The 25,547-nt window shown below is 47.3% G+C and overlaps 25 non-coding genes across 25 annotated transcripts; all 25 read left to right on the plus strand.

The window, feature by feature from the left end:
* Window positions 1-1,280: 1,280 nt before the first annotated feature.
* Window positions 1,281-1,352, plus strand: TRNAT-UGU (transfer RNA threonine (anticodon UGU)). The gene has a single exon. It is a non-coding gene; the product is annotated as a tRNA-Thr (tRNA).
* Window positions 1,353-1,436: 84 nt separating this feature from the next.
* TRNAT-UGU (transfer RNA threonine (anticodon UGU)) lies at window positions 1,437-1,507 on the plus strand. The gene has a single exon. It is a non-coding gene; the product is annotated as a tRNA-Thr (tRNA).
* Window positions 1,508-1,591: 84 nt separating this feature from the next.
* TRNAT-UGU (transfer RNA threonine (anticodon UGU)) lies at window positions 1,592-1,663 on the plus strand. The gene has a single exon. It is a non-coding gene; the product is annotated as a tRNA-Thr (tRNA).
* An 84-nt stretch (window positions 1,664-1,747) lies between these two features.
* Window positions 1,748-1,819, plus strand: TRNAT-UGU (transfer RNA threonine (anticodon UGU)). Its single transcript has one exon. It is a non-coding gene; the product is annotated as a tRNA-Thr (tRNA).
* An 84-nt stretch (window positions 1,820-1,903) lies between these two features.
* TRNAT-UGU (transfer RNA threonine (anticodon UGU)) lies at window positions 1,904-1,975 on the plus strand. The gene has a single exon. It is a non-coding gene; the product is annotated as a tRNA-Thr (tRNA).
* Window positions 1,976-2,059: 84 nt separating this feature from the next.
* Window positions 2,060-2,131, plus strand: TRNAT-UGU (transfer RNA threonine (anticodon UGU)). Its single transcript has one exon. It is a non-coding gene; the product is annotated as a tRNA-Thr (tRNA).
* Window positions 2,132-2,215: 84 nt separating this feature from the next.
* On the plus strand, window positions 2,216-2,287 carry TRNAT-UGU (transfer RNA threonine (anticodon UGU)). Its single transcript has one exon. It is a non-coding gene; the product is annotated as a tRNA-Thr (tRNA).
* An 84-nt stretch (window positions 2,288-2,371) lies between these two features.
* Window positions 2,372-2,443, plus strand: TRNAT-UGU (transfer RNA threonine (anticodon UGU)). The gene has a single exon. It is a non-coding gene; the product is annotated as a tRNA-Thr (tRNA).
* Window positions 2,444-2,527: 84 nt separating this feature from the next.
* TRNAT-UGU (transfer RNA threonine (anticodon UGU)) lies at window positions 2,528-2,599 on the plus strand. The gene has a single exon. It is a non-coding gene; the product is annotated as a tRNA-Thr (tRNA).
* Window positions 2,600-2,683: 84 nt separating this feature from the next.
* On the plus strand, window positions 2,684-2,755 carry TRNAT-UGU (transfer RNA threonine (anticodon UGU)). The gene has a single exon. It is a non-coding gene; the product is annotated as a tRNA-Thr (tRNA).
* An 84-nt stretch (window positions 2,756-2,839) lies between these two features.
* TRNAT-UGU (transfer RNA threonine (anticodon UGU)) lies at window positions 2,840-2,911 on the plus strand. The gene has a single exon. It is a non-coding gene; the product is annotated as a tRNA-Thr (tRNA).
* Window positions 2,912-2,995: 84 nt separating this feature from the next.
* TRNAT-UGU (transfer RNA threonine (anticodon UGU)) lies at window positions 2,996-3,067 on the plus strand. Its single transcript has one exon. It is a non-coding gene; the product is annotated as a tRNA-Thr (tRNA).
* An 84-nt stretch (window positions 3,068-3,151) lies between these two features.
* On the plus strand, window positions 3,152-3,223 carry TRNAT-UGU (transfer RNA threonine (anticodon UGU)). The gene has a single exon. It is a non-coding gene; the product is annotated as a tRNA-Thr (tRNA).
* Window positions 3,224-8,180: 4,957 nt separating this feature from the next.
* TRNAT-UGU (transfer RNA threonine (anticodon UGU)) lies at window positions 8,181-8,252 on the plus strand. Its single transcript has one exon. It is a non-coding gene; the product is annotated as a tRNA-Thr (tRNA).
* An 84-nt stretch (window positions 8,253-8,336) lies between these two features.
* Window positions 8,337-8,408, plus strand: TRNAT-UGU (transfer RNA threonine (anticodon UGU)). The gene has a single exon. It is a non-coding gene; the product is annotated as a tRNA-Thr (tRNA).
* Window positions 8,409-8,492: 84 nt separating this feature from the next.
* TRNAT-UGU (transfer RNA threonine (anticodon UGU)) lies at window positions 8,493-8,564 on the plus strand. Its single transcript has one exon. It is a non-coding gene; the product is annotated as a tRNA-Thr (tRNA).
* Window positions 8,565-8,648: 84 nt separating this feature from the next.
* TRNAT-UGU (transfer RNA threonine (anticodon UGU)) lies at window positions 8,649-8,720 on the plus strand. Its single transcript has one exon. It is a non-coding gene; the product is annotated as a tRNA-Thr (tRNA).
* Window positions 8,721-8,804: 84 nt separating this feature from the next.
* Window positions 8,805-8,876, plus strand: TRNAT-UGU (transfer RNA threonine (anticodon UGU)). Its single transcript has one exon. It is a non-coding gene; the product is annotated as a tRNA-Thr (tRNA).
* An 84-nt stretch (window positions 8,877-8,960) lies between these two features.
* Window positions 8,961-9,032, plus strand: TRNAT-UGU (transfer RNA threonine (anticodon UGU)). Its single transcript has one exon. It is a non-coding gene; the product is annotated as a tRNA-Thr (tRNA).
* An 84-nt stretch (window positions 9,033-9,116) lies between these two features.
* On the plus strand, window positions 9,117-9,188 carry TRNAT-UGU (transfer RNA threonine (anticodon UGU)). The gene has a single exon. It is a non-coding gene; the product is annotated as a tRNA-Thr (tRNA).
* An 84-nt stretch (window positions 9,189-9,272) lies between these two features.
* TRNAT-UGU (transfer RNA threonine (anticodon UGU)) lies at window positions 9,273-9,344 on the plus strand. Its single transcript has one exon. It is a non-coding gene; the product is annotated as a tRNA-Thr (tRNA).
* An 84-nt stretch (window positions 9,345-9,428) lies between these two features.
* Window positions 9,429-9,500, plus strand: TRNAT-UGU (transfer RNA threonine (anticodon UGU)). The gene has a single exon. It is a non-coding gene; the product is annotated as a tRNA-Thr (tRNA).
* Window positions 9,501-9,583: 83 nt separating this feature from the next.
* Window positions 9,584-9,655, plus strand: TRNAT-UGU (transfer RNA threonine (anticodon UGU)). The gene has a single exon. It is a non-coding gene; the product is annotated as a tRNA-Thr (tRNA).
* Window positions 9,656-14,802: 5,147 nt separating this feature from the next.
* On the plus strand, window positions 14,803-14,874 carry TRNAT-UGU (transfer RNA threonine (anticodon UGU)). Its single transcript has one exon. It is a non-coding gene; the product is annotated as a tRNA-Thr (tRNA).
* Window positions 14,875-18,499: 3,625 nt separating this feature from the next.
* On the plus strand, window positions 18,500-18,571 carry TRNAT-UGU (transfer RNA threonine (anticodon UGU)). Its single transcript has one exon. It is a non-coding gene; the product is annotated as a tRNA-Thr (tRNA).
* Window positions 18,572-25,547: the final 6,976 nt, after the last annotated feature.

Below are 25,547 nucleotides of genomic sequence, written 5' to 3' on the forward strand. Positions count from 1 at the left end.
AAAGTGTCGGTTTCTGGCACGGAACATGGGACTTTAAACCAGAAAGATTTGCGACCATCACGTGGGCAAGAAGTCCTTCCACGTATTTTGGCGTGCCTCTCGAGCAATATAAACAAACTGCAGATTACTGGGATGACCTGACGCCAAGGGTGAAGGAAAAAGTTGGAGGGTGGCAAGGCCGCGAATTATCGATGTCTGCTAGGGCCAGTGCGTGCAATGCATTTTTGATTGCCAAAGTGTGGTATGTGTTGCAGTTTTTGTCAATGTCACGCGTCAACGTGCAGAAACTGCATCGAATATTTGCGGTTTTTATTTGGGCCTCCATTTGGGAGAGAATCAGCCACACTAATCTGTTTCGCCCAGTGAAAGACGGAGGCCTCGGCCTTTCTCATCTGTTCATCCGACAAATTGTGTCGCGTTTTATGTTCCTTCGGGACACGAGAGACCCGTTTTTGAGAGCGATGATGCAAATGCGCCTTAAGAATGTACTGCCCGAATTTGTTGTGTCTAGTGCGGCTGCAATCGACTGTGGTGTAAAAGGTTACTTCGGGGAATTAGTCACGTCGTTTAGGATACTTAAAACACTCTTCTCATTTAAGTACCTGAGCCTTGTACCGAGAAAGAAACTATATAAAGATTTATACGATGTAATGATGCCAGTACCATTATACAGATCGCCAAACATTGCAGGCCCAGGGCAAGATGTATTAAAAAGAGTTCGAAAAATGACTGTTAGAGGAGGTGTTAAAACATTCTTTTTCAAATTACACACAAACACAGTCCCTGTAAAAACATGGCTCGATGAAAAGGGAATATTTGTGCCGTGGACAACAAACTGCCTGTTGTGCAAGAAACCAGAAACAATCAAACACACGTTCATTGATTGTTTGGATCCTGTCTCCTTTTGGGATGTTTTGCAACGAACCCTGAAGAAAGAGTTACCGATAACACCACACGGAATTCGATATCTATCAGTACAGAATGAAAACAGCTTCCCCTATGACATGATCATGATACTGGGGCTACATAGCTTTTGGATCACAAGAATGGGAGTCAGGCACGCAGACGCCAAGGCAAAGTCAGCCAGAGAAAACTTTATAGAGAGCATAACCTACATGCGCGAGGTATATAGTACTTTAACTGAGCCACCAGCATGGATTTGGGTACTTGATGAGTTGGCACGAATGAACATTTTTTAATTAACCACACTGGTCAAGCAGACCAAGGTGGGTTTTATGTATGTACATGCCTTTTCTGAATAAAAGTATTAAAAAAGAAAAGCCGCCATAGCTCAGTGGTAGAGCACTGGTCTTGTAAACCAGGGGTCGTGAGTCCAATCCTCACTGGTGGCTTTGCGCACTTTTTCTATTCACATATTTTATGTGTGTGTAATGCAAACGTTACATAGCTCAACCGTTTGTGCTCCACTTCACGGCGCCGCCATAGCTCAGTGGTAGAGCACTGGTCTTGTAAACCAGGGGCGTTAGTTCAATCCTCACTGGTGGCAGTGCACAATTTTTCTATTCACATATTTTATCTGCGTGTAATGCAAACGTTACATAGCTGAACCGTTTGTGTTCCACTTCACGGCGCCGCCATAGCTCAGTGGTAGAGCACTGGTCTTGTAAACCAGGGGTGGTGAGTTCAATCCTCGCTGGTGGCAGTGCACACTTTTTCTATTCACATATTTTATCTGCGTGTAATGCAAACGTTACATAGCTCAACCGTTTGTGCTCCACTTCACGGCGCCGCCATAGCTCAGTGGTAGAGCACTGGTCTTGTAAACCAGGGGTCGTGAGTTCAATCCTCACTGGTGGCAGTGCACAGTTTTTCTATTCACATATTTTGTATGCGTGTAATGCAAACGTTACATAGCTGAACCGTTTGTGCTCCACTTCACGGCGCCGCCATAGCTCAGTGGTAGAGCACTGGTCTTGTAAACCAGGGGTCGAGAGTTCAATCCTCGCTGGTGGCAGTGCACAGTTTTTCTTTTCACATATTTTATCTGCGTGTAATGCAAACGTTACATAGCTCAACCGTTTGTGCTCCCCTTCACGGCGCCGCCATAACTCAGTGGTAGAGCACTGGTCTTGTAAACCAGGGGTCGTGAGTTCAATCCTTACTGGTGGCAGTGCACACTTTTTCTATTCACATATTTTATCTGCGTGTAATGCAAACGTTACATAGCTCAACCGTTTGTGCTCCACTTCACGGCGCCGCCATAGCTCAGTGGTAGAGAACTGGTCTTGTAAACCAGGGGTCGTGAGTTCAATCCTCACTGGTGGCTTTGCGCACTTTTTCTATTCACATATTTTATGTGCGTGTAATGCAAACGTTACATAGCTGAACCCTTCGTGCTCCACTTCACGGCGCCGCCATAGCTCAGTGGTAGAGCACTGGTCTTGTAAACCAGGGGTCGTGAGTTCAATCCTCACTGGTGGCAATGCACACTTTTTCTATTCACATATTTTATCTGCGTGTAATGCAAACGTTACATAGCTCAACCGTTTGTGCTCCACTTCACGGCGCCGCCATAGCTCAGTGGTAGAGCACTGGTCTTGTAAACCAGGGGTCGTGAGTTCAATCCTCACTGGTGGCTTTGCGCACTTTTTCTATTCACATATTTTATGTGCGTGTAATGCAAACGTTACATAGCTGAACCCTTCGGGCTCCACTTCACGGCGCCGCCATAGCTCAGTGGTAGAGCACTGGTCTTGTAAACCAGGGGTCGTGAGTTCAATCCTCACTGGTGGCAGTGCACACTTTTTCTCTTCACATATTTTATCTGCGTGTAATGCAAACGTTACATAGCTGAACCATTTGTGCTCCACTTCACGGCGCCGCCATAGCTCAGTGGTAGAGCACTGGTCTTGTAAACCAGGGGTCGTAAGTTCAATCCTCGCTGGTGGCAGTGCACAGTTTTTCTATTCACATATTTTATCTGCGTGTAATGCAAACGTTACATAGCTGAACCGTTAGTGCTCCACTTCACGGCGCCGCCATAGCTCAGTGGTAGAGCACTGGTCTTGTAAACCAGGGGTCGTGAGTTCAATCCTCGCTGGTGGCAGTGCACAGTTTTTCTATTCACATATTTTATCTGCGTGTAATGCAAACGTTACATAGCTGAACCCTTCGTGCTCCACTTCACGGCGCCGCCATAGCTCAGTGGTAGAGCACTGGTCTTGTAAACCAGGGGTCGTGAGTTCAATCCTCACTGGTGGCAGTGCACACTTTTTCTATTCACATATTTTATCTGCGTGTAATGCAAACGTTACATAGCTGAACCGTTTGTGCTCCACTTCACGGCGCCGCCATAGCTCAGTGCTGCTTCCGGCCACCGAGCGTGACGGACGCATGATGACGGGCTCCGTTGGAGCGGCTTCAGCGGCCTTTTCTGGCCGCGGAAACAGGACGATGGAACAGGAGGGCACCTACCAAGTTGTTCTGCCAGGTCTGCCAACAGGTCGTTATGTTTTAAATACAGTTTTTTTGCACGCTGATATCACGGCGCGACCGTACCGGATTGAAGATTTCCGTGACGCATTGGCACCGCATTCGCTTCTTCCGGATGTTATCGCCCTGGGGGCGTATCGCATGAGCCATGTCTGGGCTATCACTTTCAAGGACGCGGACGCGGTGAAGAAGATCTCGAGCATCGGGGAGCTGCGTGTAAAAAACCGGCGCTGCCTGGTGATTGACCCGGCGAACCAGGACGTTCGACTGAAGCTCCACTGGCTTCTACACAATGTGCCTGATGAGGACGTGCGTGTCGCCTTTGCGCCCTATGGAAAAGTTACCGAAGTAGCCCGGGAGCGCTGGCGTGTACAAGGTATGACAGAGAAGGGATCAACCACCCGGCTTGTCACCCTCAAGTTGCAAGCGGGCGTGAAGTTGGATGACTTGCCACACCAGCTGAGCGTTGGCGGTGAGTTGGCGCTTGTCGTGGTACCAGGCAGACCCCCGCTGTGCCTTCGGTGTCGCGGTACGGGCCACATCCGCAAGGAATGTCGAGTCCCGCGTTGCGGAATCTGCCGACGCTTCGGGCACGAAGAAGACCAGTGTACTCGCACTTACGCGAGCATTACAGGCCCGGGAACCAGCGAGGACGCGTCCGAGATGCTGATGGACGAGACGGATGCTGAGGAAGCAGCCCGTGTGGGTGGACAACCACAGCGCCATACTCAGCCATCGTTCACGACTCTGGTGAAGCAGAAGGCGGGGCCCTCCGGCGCAACAGATGGTAGTGTACAGGCGCAGCATAAGCCTGAACAGGACGACGATGACAAGGCAAAGGAGGCGGCGAAAGCCGCGGACGCTAAAGAAAGCAGCGTGGAGACCCCCGGCATTGATACCATGGAGACGAACCAGGAAGCGGCGAGCACCATTGCTGGAAAACGTCCGCATGAAGAAAGCGGGGACGTCAAGCTGCAGCCAGGCGGTAGCGGCGATGAGCCTCCGCCGAAGGCAGGGGGAGTGAGACGCTCGTCTTTAAAACCGCGGCCGAACCTTCCGGCCGACCCGCGGAAGGCGGGGAAACAGCCTCCGTAGTAACACAGTGTCCTGGTCGGTGTCAGCGCCGGTTGTGTTGGTCGACCGGTGTCAAGAGGTCCTGGCAGTCGTGAGGAAGGCTACGTCAACCATGAAGGTAGGCACCATGCGGATAGAGGCGTTTCTTCTTCTAAGACATGGCTTTTAATCTTATTGCTCCACTTCGAGTTGCGACTTTGAACGTCAGAGGTCTGGGAGCAAGAAGGCGACAATACCAGCTTAATCGCCTTCTTCTGGATAACGATATTGACATAATTGCTTTACAAGAGTCGAAAATAGAGAGCCAAGAGCACACTGACCGCATGGTGTCTTCCTTTCAAGCAAACTTTCATGTGTGCGTTTGTCATTCTGTTGGGACGTCGGGTGGGTGCCTTGTATTCATACGTAAGACGTTAAGAGTGAACGTAGAGTCTGTATTTGCATGCCCAAGTGGTCGCCTTTTGATTGCTGATTTCACATTTTCGAATTTTTGGTGGCGAATTGTTTGTGTATATGCTCCTAATGTAGAAAGCGAGCGTAAAATTTTCTTTGAATCACTTGAGCCATGGTTGAATGGCGACAAGCTTTTGCTTGTACTAGGAGACTTCAACTGTGTGTGCGCCGCAGCTGACAGAGTGAAGTTTAGGCCACTGAGAGACAAGAGCTCTGAAGTTTTGAATACTTTTGTGCATGAGTATGGTCTCGAGGATGTTGGCAATGTGTTTTCCACTGGGACCCACCCACAATACACGCACTTTCAGCGGGAGAGCCATGCGAGACTAGACAGAATGTATGTATCTGTCGATCTTATGCCGCTATGCTCAAGTTATGACGTTAAACCTGTGCCTTTCAGTGATCATTGCCTCGTGAGCAGGACTTTAGGAATGAAGGGCAGGAAATTGCGCTTTAACTGGCACTTATGGAAATTGAACACAAAGCTTTTGGAGGATGAAGGGTTCATTATACAAATAAAGACCAAGCTAGACAAACTGCTAGACGCGCAGCCAGCTAGTTTTGCAACTGAATGGGAGGGGTTCAAAGAGTGGGTAAAAATGAAAGCAATAGAAAAGAGCAGCGTGGCTCGCTATAAAGAGAAAGAAAAAGAAAAAGAAATGAACGGGCAACTTGAATGGATGCTGAGCATGGAAAATAGCGCGCCGGGAACTTTCACGAAAGAAATACGGGAAGTGAAATGCCAGCTCGAAAGAATCGACGCGGACAGGTATAGGGCCGCCGTCATACGTGCAAGGTCTGAAAAATTGTGGGCTGGCGAAACGCCGACAAAACGAGCGCTATCAGACGAGAAAAGATACGCTTGCCAGAAAGAAATTAGGAGCATCCGATTTGACGGCCGGACTTCGGAAGATGCGAGAGACATTCAGTGTGCTATAGCCGAACATTTCACAGAACTTCTTAGCAATAAGCTCGAGACCATAGAAGGCTTCCATGTAGACTTCTTGAGGCTGGTGCCAAGACTAGATGATGAAATTAAGGAACGTCTTGAACTGCCTATAACTTTACAGGAGATAGAAAAAGCAATAGACGACCTACCATCTGGGAAAGCTCCTGGACCAGATGGGCTAAGTGCGGCCTTTTATAAAACCTTTAAGCTTCCTGTTGCACAGTGCATGCTCCATGTGATAACTGAGGCTTATGAACGCAAACAGGTTCCATTGTCTTTCAACACGTCTCACATCGTTCTCATTCCCAAGACTGATGATCCGGAAGAACGACTGTTGGTGGGGTCATATCGACCGATTAGTCTCACCAACGTCGACTACAAAGTATTTATGAAGGTTCTAGCAAAAAGACTGCAGTCTGTGATCACGAAATTGGTAGGGTCTCACCAGACGTGTGGAATTAAAGGCCGTAGCATCGCTACAAATATACATGTCGCACGCAACGTATTAGAGTGTGTCGATGCAGTTGGCGGTCAGATAGCAATGATGCAGCTCGACTTGGCGAAAGCCTTTGACCGCGTCTCCCACGAAATCCTTTTTTCCATCCTGCAACACTCCAAACTAGGCGACATTATAGTAGAGGGCGTAAAAATAGCCTACAAGAACTGTACGACCCGCATTATAGTTAATGGCGATCTCACTGACAGACTTGCTGTACGTTCTTCAGTAAGACAGGGATGCCCGCTTTCCCCCTTGCTTTTTGCAATGTATTTAGAGCCGCTATGCCTGGCAATTATCAACTCTGACCGAATTTCAGGTTACAGACTGCAGTCATCACACGTGAAAGTACTCGCGTATGCTGACGATATAGCGCTTTTTTGCGCTGATAGACAGAGCATCTGTGAAGCGACAATTGTGATTGAAAAATTCTGCGCTCAGACTGGAAGTCAGATCAATTGGGGAAAAAGTTCCGGTTTTTGGCATGGCGAATGGGACGTAACACCGGGTTGTTTTTCTCGGCTTCGATGGTCCACCTTGCCAACGCGGTATCTAGGAGTACCTCTGGATTGTTATCGGGATCCCAGCTCGTACTGGAAAGAAGAAACTTCGAGAATGAAAGAGAAAGCGGTCGCGTGGCAAGGAAGACAGCTATCAATGTTTTCCCGTGCCTCTATCTGTAATGTCTTTTTGATTTCGAAGCTCTGGTATGTCATGAATGTGCTGTGTGCGACCCGAACAGCTATTCAAAAAATGCATCGTGTTTTTGCTGTTTTTATTTGGGCGTCCACCTGGGAAAGAACTAGCCGAACTAACCTGTTTGTTTCCGTTAAAAGCGGAGGCCTTGGCCTGGCGCATCTTTTTTTGCGTCAAGTGGTCTCGCGATTTATGTTTTTGCGTGATCAAAGTGATCCCTTTCTAAGATCTGTTATGCAAGTGCGCCTACAGAGACTGCTCCCTGGAAGGGTAGTCTCCTGTGATAACATGTGTGGTGCTGTGACAGGATACTTGCGCGAGGTTGTTCTTTCGTGCAAGATGCTGGAAGTACGTTTCAGCCCTGAATACCTATGTAATGTCAATAAGAAAAAGCTGTACAAAGCGTTGGTTGACGTGATGTTGCCGGTACCCATTTATCGGACACCACACTTTGGAGGCCCAGGGCATGATATTTTAAAAAGAGTTAAGAATATGCCCGTTAGACCTGTGGTCAAAACCTTTTTTTTTAAGCTGCATTCCGGTACGCTGCCTGTTAAAACCTGGCTGCATGATAAAGGTTTTTTCGTGCCATGGACAACAAACTGCTTGTTATGCAGGAAGCCCGAGACAGTGGAACATGTTTTCCTAGAATGTTGGGATCCAATTTTTTATTGGGATGTCCTTCAGAGGACGATTAAAAAGGAACTCCCTTTAAGTCCTTACGGCATCCGGTACTTATCAGTTGAAAGCGAAGAAGTGCCCTACGATTTAATTATGCTTCTTGGCCTCCACAGTTTGTGGAAAACGCGAATGCAGGTGCGACATGCAGACATAAATACAAGATCCACACGTGAAAACTTCATCGAAAGTGTAGTTTATCTTCGCGAATGTTTCAGGGCTCAGACTGATCCACCAGAGTGGATATCACTGTTTGATGATTTGTCACAAATGAAAAGTTTTTAGCACCACTCGCCTCAGCCCAAGTGTGGCTGAAGTGTTTTACCATATGTTACTTTGTATTACACGTCCAAGACGGCAATAAAGAAAAAAAAAAAAAAAGCCGCCATAGCTCAGTGGTAGAGCACTGGTCTTGTAAACCAGGGGTCGTGAGTTCAATCCTCGCTGGTGGCAGTGCACAGTTTTTCTATTCACATATTTTATCTGCGTGTAATGCAAACGTTACATAGCTGAACCCTTCATGCTCCACTTCACGGCGCCGCCATAGCTCAGTGGTAGAGCACTGGTCTTGTAAACCAGGGGTCGTGAGTTCAATCCTCACTGGTGGCAGTGCACACTTTTTCTATTCACATATTTTATCTGCGTGTAATGCAAACGTTACATAGCTGAACCGTTAGTGCTCCACTTCACGGCGCCGCCATAGCTCAGTGGTAGAGCACTGGTCTTGTAAACCAGGGGTCGTGAGTTCAATCCTCGCTGGTGGCAGTGCACAGTTTTTCTATTCACATATTTTATCTGCGTGTAATGCAAACGTTACATAGCTGAACCCTTCGTGCTCCACTTCAAGGCGCCGCCATAGCTCAGTGGTAGAGCACTGGTCTTGTAAACCAGGGGTCGTGAGTTCAATCCTCACTGGTGGCAGTGCACACTTTTTCTATTTACATATTTTATCTGCGTGTAATGCAAACGTTACATAGCTGAACCGTTAGTGCTCCACTTCACGGCGCCGCCATAGCTCAGTGGTAGAGCACTGGTCTTGTAAACCAGGGGTCGTGAGTTCAATCCTCACTGGTGGCAGTGCACACTTTTTCTATTCACATATTTTATCTGCGTGTAATGCAAACGTTACATAGCTGAACCCTTCGTGCTCCACTTCACGGCGCCGCCATAGCTCAGTGGTAGAGCACTGGTCTTGTAAACCAGGGGTCGTGAGTTCAATCCTCACTGGTGGCAGTGCACACTTTTTCTATTCACATATTTTATCTGCGTGTAATGCAAACGTTACATAGCTGAACCCTTCGTGCTCCACTTCACGGCGCCGCCATAGCTCAGTGGTAGAGCACTGGTCTTGTAAACCAGGGGTCGTGAGTTCAATCCTCACTGGTGGCAGTGCACACTTTTTCTATTCACATATTTTATCTGCGTGTAATGCAAACGTTACATAGCTGAACCGTTAGTGCTCCACTTCACGGCGCCGCCATAGCTCAGTGGTAGAGCACTGGTCTTGTAAACCAGGGGTCGTGAGTTCAATCCTCGCTGGTGGCAGTGCACAGTTTTTCTATTCACATATTTTATCTGCGTGTAATGCAAACGTTACATAGCTGAACCCTTCGTGCTCCACTTCACGGCGCCGCCATAGCTCAGTGGTAGAGCACTGGTCTTGTAAACCAGGGGTCGTGAGTTCAATCCTCACTGGTGGCAGTGCACACTTTTTCTATTCACATATTTTATCTGCGTGAATGCAAACGTTACATAGCTGAACCGTTAGTGCTCCACTTCACGGCGCCGCCATAGCTCAGTGGTAGAGCACTGGTCTTGTAAACCAGGGGTCGTGAGTTCAATCCTCGCTGGTGGCAGTGCACAGTTTTTCTATTCACATATTTAATCTGCGTGTAATGCAAACGTTACATAGCTCAACCGTTTGTGCTCCACTTCACAGCGCCGCCATAGCTCAGTGGTGGATTCCACTTCCGGCCACCGTAGTGTACGGTCGTGTAATGTCGAGCTCCCTTGGAGCGGCGAATGCGGCCCAGCAGGGCCGCGGTAACAGGATAGATGCACAGGATTCTACGGACTATGACGTTATTTTGCCACAACTGCCATCAGGTTCGTCTGTTTTAAATACTGTTTTCTTCACGGCAGCGTTAAAGCCAGGCCGTTTCGAGCTGAGGACTTCCGAGATACATTGGATCGTCTGGAACTGCTCCCCGAGGTAGTTGCCTTGGGGGCGTTTCAGATGAACCACGTGTGGGCGGTGACCTTCAAGACTGCGGAAGGAATGAAGAAGTTGCTCGCCGTAACTGATGTGACTGTGAAGAATCACCGCTGCCTCGTGATAGATCCGAGCACCCATACAGTCCGCCTAAGGCTCTATTGGCTGCTTTACCACATACAAGATGAAGACGTGCGCGCTGCTCTTGCACCGTACGGAAAAGTGACGGACGTTTGCAGAGAGCAATGGCGTGTACCAGGGCTCGGCGATAAGGGCTCCTCGACACGGACGGTTAATCTGCAGCTGAAGGGTGGCGTGACTTTGGACGACCTGCCACACCAGCTACGAGTGTCTGGCATTACGGTCCTTGTGGTGGTACCGGGGAGACCGCCGCTTTGCCTGCGGTGTCAGCGAACAGGGCACATTCGCCGAGACTGCCGCGTCCCACGGTGAAAGCTCTGTCGGCGGTTCGGACATGATGATAGCCAGTGCGCCAAAACCTACGCAAGCGTAGCAAGCCAAAGGAACCGGGAGGACCCCACCGAGCACATCATGGACGAGGCGGACGCGGCGGAGGCTGCGGCAATCAAGGACAGACAACCTACGTCGGCAGCTGTTGAAACGTCCGAGAAGGAAATTGTGAAAAGTGTTGGAAGCGACAACAGTGACGTGGCACCTGTACGACAGGTTACCGCTACGCCAAAGTGCGCCGTCAAAGACGTCTCTGACACCACTCAAGCCTCGCCGAGTAGCGACCAAGAGGACATGGACGTCGCGAGCAGCTCGTCTACGAAACGACCACACACGCAAGTGTCCGAAGGTGACGAAGGGGGCAGCGGGAAGGCACAGGAGCCGCCCAGGAAAGAAAGTTCGTACCGCCGCCCTTCTTTCAAGCCAAAGCCTCACATTCCGCCGGATTCCAGTCCGACGGTACCGAAGGCGCCCCCGTAATATCGAGGGCGTCGCCCAGCAATGCCTGTATGCGAGGTGAGGGACGGGCTGCAGAGTACTTTTGTAAAGTTCGGTCGCTTTTGCCTAGGAAAGAATTGTGCGCGATCCGAGAAATGGCAGGATGTATGGGTTCGCTTGAACTAGTATGCTTGTTTTTCTTCTTCTAAAAAAAAAAAAGGGAAATGGCTTCAAAATTTGTAATAGCTCTACGCATTGGTACGCTGAATGTCCGAGGCCTGGGCGCGAAAAGGCGGCAGTACCAGGTCAGCCGGTTATTGCAAGAAAATGATTTAGACATAGTCGCTCTACAGGAAACAAAAATTGAAAGTGAAGTGCGCACCGACCGAATGGTTCAAACATTTAGAGCGCGGTACAGTGCGTGCGTTTCCCATGCTGTCGGCAGTTCCGGTGGGTGTGTTTTGTTGTTGCGGAAATCTTTAGAAATTGTTCCGCAATCTGTATTTGTTTGTGATGAAGGTCGAATGATTGTGTGTGACTTTTCGCTCTGGGATTCGGAGTGGCGGGTAATTTGCATATACGCCCCAAATAATGAAAGAGAACGCCGTGACTTTTTTGGAAAACTTGATGTCTATTTGAAATCTGAGCGCTATATTATCTTGCTGGGAGACTTCAATTGTGTTTGTTTTTCTGAAGACCGGAATAACAACTTGCTAGTACGCGATCAAAGTGCAGGTTTCTTGCTCGCAGCAACCCGAGAGCGTGAATTAGAAGATGTTGGTGCGGTGTTTTGCAGTGGAAAGCATACTGTGTTTACGCATTTCCAGCGGGGCAGTCACGCGAGATTAGATCGAGCTTATATATCAGCGAGACTGGTTCCGTTGTGTAGATGCTATGACGTAAGGCACGTATCCTTCAGCGACCACAGTCTTGTAATGTTCTCGCTCGGCAAGAGAAAAGAAAACCGCCCTTTTAATTGGTACTTATGGAAATTCAACGTCAAACTTCTTGACGACGCAACCTTTCTCGCGTTTATAAAAGAACGTATACGAGAGATGCTTGCTAGTGAATCCGCGGGGTTTATAGCGATGTGGGAAGAGTTTAAACAGGAATTTAAAATAACAGCCATTGAAAGAGCCTCTGTGTTACGCTACAATGAAAAAAGAAAAGAAAATGAATTACGAAATAAGCTTAACGTATTGTTGTCGATAAAATGCACACAGCCAGAAGAGTTGTCAACAGAGATAAGGAATATAAAAAATGAGCTTGAAATCATTGATGTCAAGAGATATAGAGGGTCAGTGATACGTGCGCGCTCAGAGCATTTGTGGCTCGGGGAAACGCCCACAAGACGCGCTTTGAGCGAAGAGAAAAGATACGCATCGCAAAATGAAATAAAGGAAATTGAATACGGCAACGTGCGTTGTAGCGATAGTAATACAATACAGCGTGCCTTCTTCGAACACTTCAGAGAGTTGTTAAGCTGCAAAGGAGCGGTAGAAGCTGGCTTTGATAGCGAATACTTGCCTTTAATGCCGAGGCTAGATGATGACGTCAAGACAGTCCTCGAGGAACCGATTACGTTGAATGAGATCGAAACCGCAATTGATGAACTCAAACCTGGAAAGGCGCCCGGACCTGATGGCATAGGCGCAGCTTTCTACAAGGCATTTAAGCATGAACTAGCAGCCATTTTACACCGTGTTCTAGCCGAGGCTTATAAAGTAAAATACATGCCGCCTTCTTTCCGAAAAACCCATACAGTGCTGATCCCGAAATGCGATGACCCTGTAAAGCTGCTCTCAGTACGGTCGTATCGCCCCATAACTTTATCCAATGTAGATTATAAGATATTCATGAAGGTGTTGGCAAGAAGGTTGCAATCAGTGATGACATCAATAGTAGGCCCACACCAAACGTGTGGCATAAGAGGCCGGTCGATACTTAATAACATTCATGTGGCAAGAAGTATTCTGGAGTGTTGCGATGCCTGGGAAGGAAGAGTTGCTATGATGCAACTGGACATGGAGAAGGCCTTCGACCGTGTTGTGCACAGTGTGCTCTTTTCTATTCTAGAGCACGTGAATGTTGGAAACATTATATTAGAAGGCTTAAAACTGTCTTACGAAGGGTGTAGCACGAACTTATTAGTGAATAAACAACTCTCTGGTAATATTAACTTATGTAGAAGCATAAAACAAGGATGCCCGGCTTCGTCACTTCTCTTCGCAATTTACTTGGAACCTTTTTGCTTGAAAATTATACACAATGAGAAAATACGCGGTTTTCGTTTAATGGCCAGTGAAGTCAAAATTGTCTCATATGCGGATGATGTAGCCGTCTTTTGTGGGGATAAAGAAAGTGTTCGTGAAACTGTTAAACAAGCTCGAATGTATTGCAAAGTGTCCGGAAGCGCTGTTAACTGGGAGAAGTGCGCCGGTTTTTGGCATGGCAGCTGGGATGAGAAGCCCAATATCTTTGAAAACTTACAGTGGACAGTCTCTCCTACAAAATATCTAGGAGCACCTCTAAACTGGTATGATGAGCCTTCAGAATACTGGAGAGAAGAAGCTGAGAAAATGCGCCAGAAAACTACAAAATGGGGCGGAAAAAATTTATCCATATTTACCCGGTCAACTATTTGCAATACGTTCCTTGTTGCGCGAATTTGGTATGTGTTGCAGGTGCTCGCTATGTCACGAACTAGTGCGCAGAAATTGCATAGAATTCTTGCATCGTTTGTATGGAATTCAACATGGGAACGCACAAGTCGTCTCAACTTATTTCACTCCCTGAAAGCAGGAGGGCTTGGCTTAGCACATCTTTTTCTGAGGCAGATTGTCTCAAGGTTTATTTTCTTGCGGGACCAGCATGACCCATTTTTGCGAGCAGTGCTTCAAGTGAGACTGCAGAATGCTCTCCCTGACTTTATTGTGTCATCGTGTGGCGTTACTGGAAGAGGCATGTGCGGGTATCTACGCGAAGTTGTAAGTGCTTTCAAGATTCTTCGAGTACGTTTCTCGTTTGATTATCTCATTATAGTATCAAAGAAACAATTGTACAAAGATCTCCGTGATGTGATGCTTCCAGTACCTTTATATCGAGCCATTTTTTCTGCCGGTCCGGGTAAGGATGTCTTAAAGAGAGTTAAAAAAATGCCGGTTCGGTCGTCTGTGAAAACTTTCTTTTTTCAACTCCATAGTGGCACGCTCCCAGTCAAACCCTGGCTGCAGGAAAAAGGCTTTTTTCTTCCCTGGTCAGTTGACTGCATTTTATGCCGCAAGCCAGAAACAGTAACACATATATTCCTAGACTGTGTAGATTCAATTTTTCATTGGGACGTCCTCCAGAGAACGCTGAAAAAAGATTTGCCCCTCACACCATATGGAATTAGCTTTCTTGCGGTTAACAATGACGGGGGTGTGCCCTATGACATGTTCATGGTATTAAGCATGCATAGCATGTGGAAAACAAGAATGGCTGTCAGACATGCAGATCCTATTGTAAGATCGGTAAGAGAAAACTTCATTGAAAGTATTGCCTATATCCGAGATGTGTACCAATCCCAGGACGAGCAGCCAACATGGTATCCTGTACTTAATGACCTAGTGTCATTAAAACGTTTTTAGCAATGTCGCGTCAGCAAGCTACTGGTTGGCGCTTTTAACATTTTTGTGTTGGTTTCTATGTTTTGTTTTGTCACATTGGAAATAAAGAAAAAAAAAAAAAGCCATAGCTCAGTGGTAGAGCACTGGTCTTGTAAACCAGGGGTCGTGAGTTCAATCCTCACTGGTGGCAGTGCACAATTTTTCTATTCACATATTTTATCTGCGTGTAATGCAAACGTTACATAGCTCAACCGTTTGTGCTCCACTTCACAGCGCCGCCATAGCTCAGTGGCAGAGCACTGGTCTTGTAAACCAGGGGTCGTGAGTTCAATCCTCGCTGGTGGCAGTGCACAGTTTTTCTATTCACATATTTTATCTGCGTGTGAGGCAAACGTTACATAGCTGAACCGTTTGTGCTCCACTTCACGGCGCCGCCATAGCTCATTCCACTTGCGGCTTTCAAGCGAAACGGTCGCGAGATGGCTTGCTCCCACGGAGCGGTTTCGGCGGCCCATGCGGGCCGCGGTAACAGGTTTTTTGCTTCTACTGCCGATGATTATCAGGTTATTCAGCCCAATCTGCCATCCGGACGCATCGTTGCGAACACCGTTTTCATGCACGGTTATCCAAGAGCTCGGCCCTACCGTGTCGAAGACTACCGGGACACTTTGGCCAAACTAGGTGCGCTCCCCGACGTTTTGGCGTTGGGGGCGTATCAGATGAACCACGTGTGGGCTGTAACAATGATGAGTGCTGACGCCGCTCAGAAATTGCTCACCGCCGTCAACGTCAAGGTAAAGGATCGCCCATGTTTGCTCATCGATCCAAATAACCGGGAGGTTCGCATAAAGCTACACTGGTTGCTGGACGGCGTGACTGACGAAGACATTCGTGTGGCCCTCACACCCTACGGGAAAGTGCTGGAGGTGACGCGGGAGAAGTGGCGGGTGCAAGGCGTCACTGAAAAGGGCTCGACGACTCGCTCAGTTGGACTGCATTTGCATGGCGACGTCAAAGTCGACGACATACCACACCAGCTCAAGATAGCCGGAGAGCTGACTCTCGTCGTTATTCCAGGCCGCGCTCCGCTCTGTTTGCGCTGTAAGAGCACCGGGCACATACGTCGCGACTGCAAAGTGCCGCGCTGCAGTCGTTGTCGCCGCTTCGGCCATGAGGACGCGGATTGCCCAAAGACGTACGCCAGCGTGACCGGACCCGTCCAGGCAAACGACGCATTGGACCACCTCATGGATGAGGCGATGAGGCCGAGGAAACAGCAGGAGTGGGCCGAAACCCGACTACCCAAGATGGTACGCCGAACACTCCACACGACGCCCTCCTTGAAGCACCAGGTAAGCCCGAAGTCGGGTTTCTGCATGAAGTCGTGGAAGACCGGAGCAAGAAGGCTGCTTCAAGTAGTACCGGCCACACTTTTTCCGGCGGAGCTGTAGAGACTACTCCCGACGAAGTGCCGATGACAGGCATCGATAGCGACACTGCCAGTGCGACCGGAAAGCGGCCCCACGAAGTGGGCGAAAAGGATAGGGCGCGCAGCGCCGTCGCAATGGACGAGCCGCCTGCGAAAACGACTCCCGTGCGGCGCCTTCCCCTTCGGCTACGGCCGAACACTTCGACGGAGCGCAAGACGGCGGAAACGCCGCCTTTGCCGCCCTGAGGACTGCACCGTGACAAGGCACCCAGGAAAAAAAGCACAGTAGTGAGGTGAGCGTCATGCCCCCGGGTTTTCACCGCCTCGCAATGATGTCTATGGATAGGTCATTTCGTGTGGCCGCTTTAAACGTACGTGGGCTCGCCTCAAGGAGGAAGCAAAGTCAACTGTACCGACTAGTTAGCGAATATGACCTGGACATTCTAGCAGTGCAGGAGACGAAAGTCGAGGGCGACGACGAAACCGGGGGCATGGTGCGTCAATTCTTAGCGCGATACTGTGCTATAGTGAGCCATGCTGTGGGAACTTCTTCCGGGTGCGCTTTGTTCATCCGACATAGTCTTGGAGCAAAAATAGAAGCTGTGACGTCATGCCCGTCAGGTCGGCTTATTGTCTGCGATTTTTTATTATCGTCATTGCAATGGCGTGTTATTTGTTTGTACGCGCCGACTGTCGCTGAGGAAAGACGCAGATTTTTCGATCAGCTAAAACAGTATACCCAGTGTAATAGGCTCCTAATTATTGCCGGTCATTTTAACTGTGTTCTTTCAGGCCGTGATAAAACTAGCGCTCGACTGTACAAGGATGCAAGCACCATTGCCCTTAGCGATATGATAAGGGACGATGGTTTGGAAGACGTGGCTGAATGTCTCGGTGGTGGAAGGACTAAGCAGTACACCCACTTTCAGGCAGCCAGCCACGCCCGTCTTGACAGAGTGTATGTGAGCCTTGATTTGATACCCCTTTGTAAGGAGTACCATGTAAGCGCACTTTCATTCAGTGATCACTGTTTGGTCAGCTTTTTAGTAGCAAGTACGAAAGAAAAGAAAAAGGGTTTCGAGTGGCAACTATGGAAATTGAATTCGAAATTACTAAGCGACGAAACGTTTACAGCGGACGTAGTGAAGCAAGTAGAAGAAATGAACGCTGTTGGTGACACGACATCTGGGGAAAAATGGGAGAACTTCAAGCAGGCGGTTAAAATCAAGGCTTTAGAGCGTGCGAGCGCTATATGCAGAGAAAAAAGGAGCAGAAGAAAAACAGATGCGCACCCCGCCGTGGTTGCTCAGTGGCTATGGTGTTGGGCTGCTGAGCACGAGGTCACGGGATCGAATCCCGGCCACGGCGGCCACATTTCGATGGGGGTGAAATGCGAAAACACCCGTGTACTTAGATTTAGGTGCACGTTAAAGATCCCCAGGTGGTCGAAATTTCCGGAGTCCTCCACTATTGCGTGCCTCATAATCAGAAAGTGGTTTTGGCACGTTAAACCCCATAATTAAGTTTTTTTTTACCAGATGCGCCGGAATTTAGAAAAATTGATCAGTGAGGAATGTAGGATGCCCGGCATATTCATGGACGATATTCGCGCACTGAAACATAAAATAAAAGTTCGATACTGAAAGATACCACGGTGCTTTGGTGCGGGCAAGAGCTGAAAGGCTGATAATGGGAGAAGTACCGTCGAAAAGAGCGTTAGGCTAAGAAAAGTGGCATTCGCGCCGCAATCAGATAGCGGAAATCGAATATTGCGGCAAAGTCAGCGACGCAGCAGAAGATTCGAGCGTGCTTTTTTCGAGCACTACAGTGGGTTATTCACCGACTGCACAGTCGACATCAATCGTTTTAAAAAGGACTTTTTGTTGTATGCCAAGGCTAGATGAAAGTACCAAAGAAATATTGGAGGAACCAATTTCGGAAGAAGAAGTGAAAAGTGCTATTGAAAGTATGCATCCGGGGAAGTCCCCTGGCCCTGACGGTCTAACCTCAGCCTTTTATAAATATTTCAAAGGCGCGATCTCACCAGCCTTGGCGGATGTATACAACGAAGCATTTCAGCTCAAAGTATTACCCCCGTCTTTCTCATCTTCCCACACTGTTCTTATACCCCAAGTCAGAAGATACCGTTGCATTGCGAAGAGTAACTTCTTACCGCCCAATTTGTCTCACTAACGGAGACTATAAGATAATGATGAAAATCTTAGCAAAGAGGTTGCAGACTGTCATTGCGAAGCTTGTGGGGCCGCATCAAACGTGTGGCATTAAAGGCCGCACTATCTTCTCAAATATACACGTAGCACGCAGTATCCTCGAATGTTGCGATGCCATGGGTGCACGAGTGGCAATGCTCCAAATTGATCTCGAGAAAGCGTTCGACCGGGTGCCTCATGACATTCTTTTGTGCATTCTAGATCATGTGAATTTGGGTAGAATAATTAGTAGAACCACACTGGTCAAGCAGACCAAGGTGGGTTTTATGTATGTACATGCCTTTTCTGAATAAAAGTATTAAAAAAGAAAAGCCGCCATAGCTCAGTGGTAGAGCACTGGTCTTGTAAATCAGGGGTCGTGAGTCCAATCCTCACTGGTGGCTTTGCGCACTTTTTCTATTCACATATTTTATGTGCGTGTAATGCAAACATTACATAGACGAACCGTTTGCGCTCCACTTCACGGCGCCGCCATAGCTCAGTGGCGATTCCACTTCCGTCTGTCGAAGAGAGCGGACGTGGTTATCATGTGCTCCGATGGGGCGGTGTTTGCGGCAATGAATAGCCGCGGTAACAGGAATGCGACGCCTGCTGAACGTGAAGATTACGAGGTCATCTTGCCTACATTGCCTACAGGTCGTACAGTTTTGAATACCATATTTTTACATGCCGATATTCGGGCCAGGCCTTATCGAGTTGAAGACGTCAGGGATACGTTGGACCGTCTGGCATTGCTCCCTGAGGTGCTAGCCTCGGGGGCGTACCAGATGAGTCACGTATTGGCCCTCACCTTCAAGAATGCGAAAGGCGTGAAGAAGGCTTTGACCACCGGTGAAATGACGGTGAAGGGTCGCCGCTGTGTTGTAGTTGACCCGGCAAACAAAGCCCTGTGCCTGAAGTTGCACTGGCTGCTTTTCAATGTTCCTGATGAATACGTACGTGCTGCACTGGCCATGTTCGGGACGGTAACAGATGTCGTGAAAGAAAAGTGCCGTGTGAATGGCATCCACGAGAAAAGTACGACGACGCGGACGGTGAGCATTAAGCTCCATCCAGGCGTCAAGATTGACGACCTCCCACACCAGCTTCGTGTTGGTAGGGAACTGGTGCTGCTAATTGCGCCAGGAAGAGCACCAGTGTGTTTGCGCTGTCACATCGCGGGACATATACGACGCAACTGCCGTGTCCCTCGATGTGCTCGGTGCCGTCGTTTTGGGCATGACGAGAGTTCGTGTGTGAAGACGTACGCAAGTGTAACAGGACCAGTTGGAAAAACTGACGCAGCAGAGCTCGTCATGGACGAAGCCGACGCGGAAGAAGCTGCAGGAACGTCGAGTCAAGTGACTCAAAAGGAGATACGACCAGCAGACACGCCCTCGTATCCGCAAGAAAATGAACAGCAAGGAGACCATAGCCTTGCAGAAAAGCCCGACGTGAGGGAAGTGCCTGAAAAGACAAGTGTGCGCGCAGAATACAGTGAACCTTCAAAGGATCCAGCGAGCCAACACACGGAAAGCATGGACGTCACGGCACAATCCACCGGAGGCGCAGTCGGCAAACGAGGACGCGAAGCTACAACGGACGAGGCGGACAGACAAGACGTCGTTGGATCATTGGAACCACCAACGAAAACGGTGGTGACTCGACGCGCGTCATTGAAGCCCAAGCCCAACGTTCCACCAGACAGAAAAGCGGTGTTGAAACCGTCAACGTAGCCGCGAGCTTTGACGCTCTGCGGTTCCTTAGGGACTACGTCGACGCACATCAACTATTGAATAAGGACAATGACTGGAGCCTTTTGCCGCGCAACCCAAGCCGAAGCTCGAGGGCTGCAGGCATAGGGAATCGGTTTGCTTCTTGGAAATAAGCTGCGGGCTTTCTGGTGTGTCTGCGCTTACGAGGTATGCACCATGGCGTATATGTAATTTTAATATATGGCGAGAAATCTCAGCACAGTACTAAGAATTGCGACTATCAATGTTCGAGGCTTGAATGCTAGAAAGAAACGATACCAGCTAAATCGCGTTTTCTTGGACAACGACTTGGACGTAGTAGCTGTACAAGAGACCAAAATAGATAGCGAGGAACAAACTGACCGCATGGTGCTGCCTTTCCGAGCAAGGTACGATGTTTGTGTTTCTCATGCTTTCGGCACGTCAGGCGGATGTGCCATTTTCATTATAAACAATTTAGGAATAGTTGTTGAGACCGTGCTTGTGTGCCAAAGTGGTAGATTTGTTTTAGTGGAATTTCTTGTGTCCGAGTCTTGCTGGCGAATAATCTGCCTATATGCGCCGAATCCAGAAAATGAACGAGACGTGTTTTTTAGAACGGCTCGCGCAGTACCTGATATGTGAAAGACAAATAATTATGCTTGGAGATTTTAATTGTGTTTGCTTAGTAGCTGATCGAGTGAAAAATGTCCCACTAAGGGATAAGAGTGCCTCACGCTTGATTGCAATGGTGCAAGATCATAATCTAGAAGATATAGCAAATATATTAACTAATGGGACGCAGCCAGTCTTTACACACTACCAGCGTGCGACCCACGGGAGACTGGATAGGGTATACGTTTCATTGCATTTAGTAGCGGCGTGCCATAGTTATGCCGTTAAACATGTGTCATTCAGCGACCATTCTTTGGTGTCAGTCACAATTGGGACGCATAAAGAGGCCTCGCGCTTTAATTGGAAAATGTGGCTGTTTAATGACAAGCTGCTGCATAATGAATCATTTGTAGAGTGCGTAAAGAAAAAGTTCGAACAGCCATTGGCAATACATGATGACGTGATAGAACGGTGGGAGCTTTTAAAAGAAGAAATAAAGATTTGTGCAATGGAAAAAGCGAGTGTAATGAAATACGAAGAAAGGAAAAAGCAGAAAGAAATACAACGAGAATTCGATTTTATGTACGGAGTGGAAGCCGATAGGCCTGGTACATTCACAAAGCAGATCAATGAACTTAAAAGCCAACTGGAGCTTATCGACGAAGATAAGTACAGAGGAGCGGTTATCCGAGCAAGAGCCGAAAAGCTATGGCTCGGCGAAACGCCCACAAAGCGAGCCTTTGCAGATGAAAAGGCTTACGCTAGGCAAAACATAATACGGAAAATAAGTTATAAGAATGAAGTCACTGACGAACAAGCAAAAATAGAGAGAGCGTTTTTAGAGCACTATAGCGAATTATTTCGAAGAAGTTGCGATGTCCCGGAAGAGTTCGAACGAGAGTTCCTTGCTAGCATGACAAAACTAGATGATGTTGACCGGGAATGTCTGGAAGAACCCATCAGCCAGAAAGAAGTTGAAGAGGCCATTGACGATTTAGCTCGAGGGATGTCTCCTGGACCTGACGGGTTGGGAGCGGCCTTCTATAAGGCCTTCAAAAAAGATGAGTCTAATTTTGCATCAGGTAATTGCTGAAGCGTATAAACGAAAATATGCACCCCCGTCCTTTGGCCGGTCGCATATAGTGCTCATTCCCAAAACGGAAGACCCAGTGAAATTCCTGTCAGTAGGGTCTTACCGCCTAATAGCATTGACTAAAGTTGATTATAAAATATTTACTAAAATCTTGGCAAAGAGATTACAGCGAGTTATAACACGAATTGTAGGACCACATCAGACATGCGGAATCAAAGGTAGATCAATCTACACAAACATTCATGTTGCACGAACCATTCTAGAATGTTGCGATGCATGGGGCGAGCATGTAGCAATGCTGCAGCTTGACCTACAAAAAGCGTTTGATCGTGTATCTCACAATGTCCTGGTTGGGTGCTTTTAGATGGAGTTAGGATGTGTTATGCTAACTGTACCGCTAATCTTATAATAAATAAGGAGGTAGGTGAGAGCTTTCACGTACGCTCAAGTGTGCGCCAGGGGTGGCCCTTAAGTCCTTTATTATTTGCGTTATACCTTGAGCCATTCTGCAGAAAAATCATTTATAACAACAGTATTATTGGTGTTCGTTAGCAGTCAGCGGAAGTAAAACTGCTAACATATGCGTATGATATTGCTTTGTTCTGTAGCGATAAGGAAAGTGTCGCGACCGCGGTAACGGACGTCGTATCGTTCTGTAAAATGACGGGTAGCGTCATAAACTTTGATAAGTGCCTGGGAATATGGCATGGAACATGGGAAAACACCCCACCTATTTTTGTGAATGTGAAGTGGACCGTTGCGCCGACAAAGTAGCTTGGGGTGCCGCTTGAGCACGACAAGGAGACGGCGGGATTCTGGGAAGACGAAACAAAGAAAGTGCAAGAAAAAACAGGTAAATGGGGTGGGCGTAGTCTTTCAATGTTTGCCCGCGCGAAATTCGCTGAAATACTCTACCATGTTATTAATGAAGCGTATGAGGGCCATGGAATGCCTCAATCTTTTAAAACAAGCCATATTGTCGAAATTACTTTCAATGGAAGCATATCGACCAAAAAGTCTTGCAAATGTTGAGTACAGGTTTTCATGAAAGTGTTAGATAAAAGACTGCAAAGTGTAACAACATTCGCAGTTGGTAAATACCAAACATATGGCATAAAGGGGAGGACAATTTTTACGAATGTTCATAAAGCTCGAAGTCTACTGGAGTGTTGTGATATGGTATGTGGGCACGTGGCGATGGTACAGCTGGTCCTTGAGAAAGCCTTTGATAGGGTAGCACACGAGGCGATCTTTAGTTTACTGGAATATACTAACGTTGGCGAGGTGGTCCTAGATGGGGTAAAAATGGCTTCCACTGATTGTACTACCAATCTAATAAATAATAAGATAATAATTGATCGAATGTCAGTGGTAACTGGTGTGAAACAGTGAGATCCGATTTCAGCATTATTGTTTGCATTCTTCTTAGAACATTTTTGTCTTAAAGTGCAAAGCAACCAGAATATACGAGGTTTCCGTTTCTTCACACATGAAATTAAAATCTTGTCTTACAGAGCTGACATTGCAATTTTTGTGGAGACAAAACAAGCGCTAAAGAAGCCGTAAAGGTTGCCAAAGAATTTTGTAGCTTTACTGGCAGTGCCATAAACTGGCAGAATTGTTTAGGTTTCTGGCACGGATATTGGGGAGATAAGCCAGAATACTATGAAAGCATAAAGTTCACAACTGTGCCATCCAGCTACCTTGGTGTTCCCCTTCAATATTATAAAAATGCAAGGAGCCAGTGGGCAGCGCCAACTGAAAAAATGAAAGCACAGACATCAAAGTGGGGCTGATGACGGTGTGTAACTTGTTTCGGTAGCGAAAGTGTTTTATATGTTAGAAGTGTTGTGTATGTCAAGGATTTGTGTGAAGAAATTGCACAGAATATTTGCTGTTTTCTTGTGGGCCTCTGGTTGGGAAAGGATGAGTCGTGTAAACTTGTTTCATGCGGAGGATAATGGAGGTGTAGGTTTATCTACTTTGTTCTTGAAACAGGTCGTGTCGAGATTTCTGTTTTTCCTCGACCAAAGTGCCGCGGTTTTGCGCACTGTTATTCAAGAGCGAGTGTGTGATGCATTTGCTGATGTTATTGTTACGTCAAACACGCTTCGTAATGTAGCTGCGAAAGGATTTCTGCGTGAAGTTGTGGATAGTGTCCGTTTTCTCAGAGCGCATTTTTCAGTCGATTATCCTTCAGATGTTTCCAGAAAGAAGCTTTACAAGGACCTTGTTTATGTCATGTGCCCTACGCCGATTTATCGTTCAGTATATCATTTAGGACTAGAGCGGAATGTGCTGAAACGTGTAAAATGTTTCCCTGTGAAGGCTTCTACCAAAACTTTGTTCTTTATGTTACATTGAGGCGCACTCCCTGTCAATCCTTGGCTCCAGGAAAAAGGTATCTTTGTGCCTGGGAGCGTCAACTGCATCATTTGTAAAAAGCCGGGACAATACACACTAAGAAAAAAAAGAGTATCCCTTACTCTTTTCGAAGAGTCTGGACTCGTCACGTATATGACACACTTGGGCGAGACACCCGAACTCTCTTTTGGCAGAGAGTCCCACGACTATCTGTGCTCGATAGAAGGTGTTTACATGACTCCGCACACAATAGTCATGCATACTCTGTTGTAGTAGTCGCCTATACCCTCTCAAAAGGGTCACAGGACAAGTGCTGAGAGAGTCCGTTAAAAATTCTAGATGAGTCAGATGACTCAAGATAAAGTGTCACATGAACACTGCAAGAATGATTCAGGTAACTATTCTAGATGAGTCTGATGACTCTAACCCGCCGTGGTTGCTCAGTGGCTATGGTGTTGGGCTGCTGAGCACGAGGTCGCGGGATCGAATCCCGGCCACGGCGGCCGCATTTCGATGGGGGCGAAATGCGAAAACACCCGTGTGCTTAGATTTAGGTGCACGTTAATGAACCCCAGGTGGTCGAAATTTCCGGAGTCCTCCACTACGGCGTGCCTCATAATCAGAAAGTGGTTTTGGCACGTAAAACCCCATTATTTAATTTTTTTTTCTGATGACTCTAGCAGTGTGTGTCAAGTTGCCCTTAGTGCGTGGTGCCGGTCTCTTGCAAATAAAGTAAAGTAACTAATTCATGTAAGTCGTTTCACTCTTGGATGGCATTGTCGAGCCGCTTTTCAATATGTGTCAACAACTCTTGCTGTAAGTACACACAACTATAGCTGGTTCTCAAGAAGACTACTGTGAAAAGCCAACATAGGATAACAAAATCCACAGTAAACTTGCCCAAAAGCTCATGGCAGGTTAGCAAGAAAAAGTTAATATTTCGTCAATCTGTTATTGTCTTTTGGAAAATTCAAATGTATCAGTCAATACAGAATCACTATGAAAGCAAGACAGTTCTCATTACTATTAAACTGGAATCAATCGCCAACCAAGCAAAGTAGTCTCAAATAAATATCCCATACGTAGCCTGCAGCTGCATATGCATGACACTGCAATGCCACTCGGAACCATAATGAGACCCCAAAATGTTATGTAACTCATGTAGAAGTTCAATTCACCACCTGACAAGTTTCTTATAATATGTCAAAAGATTATAAGTTCAACCTGTTTCCTTGCTCTCAAAGACTTACGACTTAACATTCTAAGCAAGTAAGCTACACATAACAAGTAAGGCTGCATTTATGTACAAAGGAGACCCAGATAATGAAGTGCAATAAAAACAATATTCCAACTTAGATTACATAATCTATGCATTAAACTATGCTTGCTGAAAACTACTGGTTGGCAATTGATAATCCAATCTAACAGTAAAAGGAGCTGTCTTACTTTATGGTACTCTTGTTGGCACTTTTTCCCACACAATTTCTGTTTGTTAGCGTGAGATGAAAATTGATCTGAAAAACACCCCATTAAAAAGTTGTGCATCAATTTTATTCTGTCATACAACATGCAATT

The sequence above is a fragment of the Dermacentor andersoni genome, chromosome 7, assembly GCF_023375885.2.
Source record: "Dermacentor andersoni chromosome 7, qqDerAnde1_hic_scaffold, whole genome shotgun sequence".
Taxonomy (NCBI): domain Eukaryota; kingdom Metazoa; phylum Arthropoda; class Arachnida; order Ixodida; family Ixodidae; genus Dermacentor; species Dermacentor andersoni.